The sequence below is a fragment of the Tupaia chinensis genome, unplaced genomic scaffold, assembly GCF_000334495.1.
Source record: "Tupaia chinensis unplaced genomic scaffold, TupChi_1.0 Scaffold143646_1, whole genome shotgun sequence".
NCBI lineage: Eukaryota > Metazoa > Chordata > Mammalia > Scandentia > Tupaiidae > Tupaia > Tupaia belangeri.
In genome coordinates, this window is record NW_006203494.1 from 736,731 (window position 1) to 741,970 (window position 5,240).

Sequence of the window (5,240 nt, forward strand, 5' to 3'; positions counted from 1 at the left end):
TGGCCACACCACAGTCCCTTCTCCTCCATTCTCCTCTCGGGATCTTGGGCACGCACGCACACGCGCACGGCGTGAGTTTAAGCCACCGGGTCCGGACCCGAACAGTGGTCGACTACGTGGGAGTCCAGGGACATAGCCATTACACTAACTGCTGGTCCCTCTTCCTAATTTTTTAAAAAATTGTTTTTATTTATTTATTTATTTTAGAATTTTCATTTACAAACACTTGTGTGGAGTGCTCACTCTCAATAGATCATAGCGAGGGAGCTGCTCTGCTACATAGGAAACCCCGAAGCAGAAGCAGGTCGTTTATGAATGGCTTAGCACCAGGTTTCCCCACGCATTCCCTGACGGGGGGAGGGTGTGGCCCCCTTTCCGGCCGCATCCCGGCTCCCCTCCCAGGACGAAGGGCTCTCTGCACAGGACCCGCACAGGACCCCAGTCCCCACACGCGGCGGGCGTGCCCGACCGGCGGGACGGCGGGGGACCGACTATCGGAGGCCAACCGAGGCACCGCGGCACTGTATCATTCCGCCTGGGTGGGATTCTGACTTAGAGGCCTTCAGTCATAATCCCACAGATGGGATGGGAACCAGCAGTTAGCGTAATGGCTATGTTGCTGGACTTCCACGGAGTCAACCGCGGTTCGCAACCCGGACCCAATGGCTTAGAACTCACGTCCGGCGCGTGTGCGTGCGTGCCCAAGATCCTGAGAGGAGAATGGAGGAGAAGGGATTGTGGCGTGACCATCCCCCCTGGGGGGTGATTTCTCGCTTTCTGTCTCTCTGTCTCTCTGTCTCTGTCTGGCGAGCGCACACGCCCTATAGCAAAAACCTCTCCAAGAAAAAAAAAAAAATCCCGCAGATGGTCCTCTTGCTAATTCTTGAAGTTCAGTCTGAGCGTTCAGAGGTGATTTGCATTCTTTTCTGTTCCACTTTCACTCTTCGTGCATCAGATTCAGCGGGAATAGACGAATATGCTGACCCTAATCACATCCAGATGTTTGGATCCTTTCACTCGGACCTGCGTAGAGCCGCACTAAGTGAATAATATATATGTATATATTTAATTTGCTATAGAGTGCGTGTGTTCGCCAGGGAGACAAAGTGAGAAATCCCCCTCCTGAGGGATGGTCACACTGCAGTGTCTTCTCCATTCATCTCAGGATTTGGGGCGCGTGCACTCACACCCGGTCTGTTTTCCATCACTGGGTCCAAGCCATGTAGTTGGCCATTTGGAATCAGCTTCCTTTACCGAGGCCGTAGGCCGGGCTCTGAGTTTAAATCACCTAATGTAAGTTCAGTGAAGGAGGCATCTGCGTGGGAGAAGACAGCCAGCCTCGCTGACCAGGCCCTGGCAGGACAGAGCGCCGCTGGGCATTGGTGGCCAGGGCTCCCCAGGCTGGAAGACCTGTGCGCGCAGAAGCACCGGCTTGGGGAGATGCTGTTAGGGAAAGCCTGGCGGAGGAGCGGGGGTAGGGTACGCAGCAGCAGCTGAGGCTCCGGACCCGCGAGTGGCAGGCTGTGCTGTCTCGCAGCCACAGAGAACTGCAGAGATGGCTTGGTTTGGTCGGCCTTTACCCGAGGGCATGTGCTTGCAGAGACACAGAGAGGGACAGAGAGCACCCTAGTGTGCTCATACCACAACTCCATTTTCCAAGAGTGCTTTTTTTTTTCTTTTCTTTCCTTTTTTTTTTCAGAGAGAGGTTTTTGCTATTGGGCATGTGTGCTTACCGAAGAGACAGAGAATGTGACAGGAGATGGCCACACTGCAGTCCCTTCTCCTCCATCCTCTCAGGATCTTGGGCATTATGCTAACTGCTGGTTCCCAACTTGTACTTTTAAAAAATAATTATTTAATATTTATTCATTCATTCATTTATTTTAATTTGACCAGAGAGAGACACACAGAGAGAGAGAGAGAGAGAGAGATAAAGCAAGAAAGCAAGCCACCAGGTCCAGGATTCAAACCGTGGTCAGCCATGTGGGAGTGTCCAGCACCCCAACCACCATGCCACCCACTGGTCCCCCTAAAGTTGTACCAGCATTCCCCTTCATACACGTTTCGAATCTCCTGGCGTGTAAAACCTGCCCTTTCCTCTTCGGATTTCTCGTACCCTCCGCTCACCCGTCTCCAGAGGGAACTCTGATCTCCAGCAGTCTAGAATGGGGGCAGGTCCTGGGAGGCTGTTCTGGCCCTCTTCCTTACCTGACAGTCTTAGAGGTACACCCCAAGTGAGGAGCGATCTCTCCCCGCAGGACACCGTGGGGGTGCAGCGCCCCCTGCCCTCCTCCCTCTGCTCCTAGGCAGGCCCACGGCCCTGCAGCTTCCACGACTCTATGACTCCATGACTCCAGGACTCCAGGACTCGACTCGCAGTCCAGCCTTTATTCTCCCTGAGCCCTAAGCCCTTTAACCACGCAGGGAACCCAGCCCGTGCAAAGACATCCGCTTTTCCTCACTCCCACCAATCTCTTTTTGTTTTTTAAACTACAGGGCATGTGTGCTCACCAGAGAGAGACAGAGAGGAAGGTGAGAAAGCAGCTCTCTCCCTCAGAGGGGCTGGCCATGCCGCGACCCCTTCTCCTCCACTCACCTCTGGATCTTGAACACATGCCTGCGTGTTTTTCAAGCCCTGGGTTCAGGACTCAAACTGGCAGTCCATCTCGTGGGCTCCAGCTGTTTTAACCACTGTGCTACCAGCTGGCACCCCTTCCCCCAAACCAGTCAAGTCAAACGAGGTATCGTCCCTGGCGTCTCCTCCTGCATTACTGTTCTCACCTGTACTCACACCCGCCCATCCACCAAGACCTCTTGTGTAACTTTCTTTTTAAAAAATTTTTATTTATTTTAATTTGACCAGAAAGGGAGGGAGGGAGGGAGGGAGAGGAAGAGGGAGAGAAAGCAAGCCACCAGGTCCAGGACTTGAACCGCAGTTAGCTAGGTGGCAGTCCAGCATCTTTAACCACCATGCCACCTGCCGGCCCCTCATTTAACTTTCAAAACTTCCCAATGTTAGGTTGGCCTAATGGTTAAGGGAATCAGATCGCAAGTAGCTAGGCTTTTGAGGACAAGCCAGGTGTGTGTGCGGGTGCCCCGAATCCCGACAGGATGGAGAAGTAGACTAGGCACTGCAGCCCGACCGTGGCCCACGGGGAGAGGCCTTCTCCTTTCTCCTCTGTGGTGAGTGCACCTGCCCTATAGCAATTAAAATAAAGCAAAACCAAGCCAAGCAATCTGTGCTTGAAAGCCCTCCACTTCTCCCAGCACACCCTGCCCCTTATTTCTGCCTGCATTTACCGCGGTACCCTTCCAACTCCTATCCTTCCTAAGTCCATTCCCGACACGGCAAACAGAGCGAATCTAGAGCACAGACTGGGGCCCACTATGCTCCCGTGAGCTCCGCATCAGCTGACCACTGTGTGTAGCAAAGCACTAAAGTCCCATCTCTTTCCTTTCTGCCCAGTTCTCTCAGCTCATCTGGCGCCACTGTCCCATGGGTGCACCGGCCTGCCAGCCTCTCGCCAGTGCCCAGCTGCAGCGTCTTCCTCTCTTAGGGCCTTTGTGAGTCTTGTCCGGAACCCCTTCCCTCCTTTCCTTGCTGGCCTGTCCAGGTCAGCTTTTAGAGCCCAGTGAGGCTCATTTCCTGGGGAAACTTCCAGCGCAGGGAGGCAGCACCTGCCTGGGCGTGAGGCCTGGTGCCTGCACAGCTGTGATTAACAGACGGGACTTCCTACCTGCGCAGCTCAGCCTCCCTGGCGAGTGCATTCGCTTCGGGAGGGAGTGAACTGTCGGAAAACTGTCTCCCCAACACTTTGTTGGGCCTGATAAACAAATGCCCAGAGAAAGGGAGAATGCCTCACCCACCCACTGGCAGAGGCCAAAGGGAACCAGAGCCACTTCCAGCACATTCCTCAAACGTGAGGCCCGCTCTGTGCGCCTCTGCGTGTCAGTCCCAGAAGCTCATTTGGGAAAATAATCCAGGTCTAGAGATTACTCTTCCCCCAAGGACATTTGCATTCAACTGGGAGCTCCTGGAGAACAAGTCATCCCAAAGAGATTACGTTTCTGGCGCCGTGAAGGTATTATTGGGAGGAAAGAATTCTACTTACATCCCTTAATGGGGTTATAGGAGTTCAGTGTGCCAGACTCGCTTTAACTTTTGTTTTTAGTTTTATCTTTGCAGCAGACCTGTCAGGTAGATGTTGTTACCCTAAGAAATGAGGGCTCTGTGAAAGGGTTGGTAATTTCCTGCGTTTCGCTCACCTGGTGGGGAGGCCCACAGCAGACTTCCCTCCCAGAGTTTGACTCTCGGTCAGACCCTCACAATGCCATGCTCCTCCAGGGTGAGGGCGGGCAGCTGCCCGGCAGTGTGCGGACTGGCCTCCGGTCATTGGCCAAGGCTATGTATAAGGCATAAGCTAGTAGGTTTCTTATCCCCTGGACAACGTGCAGCTCTAGCTGTCTCCCCCGAAGTCCATTATCTGGCACCTGACCGTACTCATTTCAACCATAAATGTGATTATGGGCAAAAGAGGAACATTTTGAATAAAATTATGAGCTAGTCCAAGATGCTTTACTGTCTCACTGCAGAGCTCAGCCCAGCCTCCTGTAGCCAGGCCCTGGCCTGCCGCCGTGGTAGCTTACTCATGTTTGCAATCACACGTGTACTGGAGCCGGGCTTCCCCGTGTGGATGTCCCTGCTAAGACACTTCTGTCTTGACCAGCAGGTGGCATGGTGGTTAAGGTGCTGGATTCCCACAGGGCCCGGCCTTGAGGTTGGGACCCAGAGCCTTGATAAAACACAACAAATAAACAAATGTTAAAAAAAAAAAAAAGGCTTATTTATTGGGCCAGCCAGTGGGAGGTTAAGGCAGCTGGATCCCACGTGGCTGACCACAGGGTTTAAGTCCGGGATCTGGCAGCTTGGATAAAACTAAAAGTCGCTTTTGCTCGCCTTTGGGTCCCCGGCTTCTGGCCCCTCATGGGTGGGGACCTCCGTGGCCCTGGCCGGTTCGCGCTGCACCTCGTCTGCAGCCCCGGGGAGCTGCCGGGCGCTCCGGGCTGTGCCGGCGTCCAGCCCGCGCGTGCGGACCCTCCCCGACCGGCCGCGGTTCCTGGGCTGTGCGCCGCGGGGGCTGTCTCGGAAATCACGCTGACTCCCGCAGCCCTCGAGGCCCGCGACCTCCTGAGCGCCCTCCGGGGCGTGACCCAGAAGGACGCCGGGGCCCCGCCTGGGC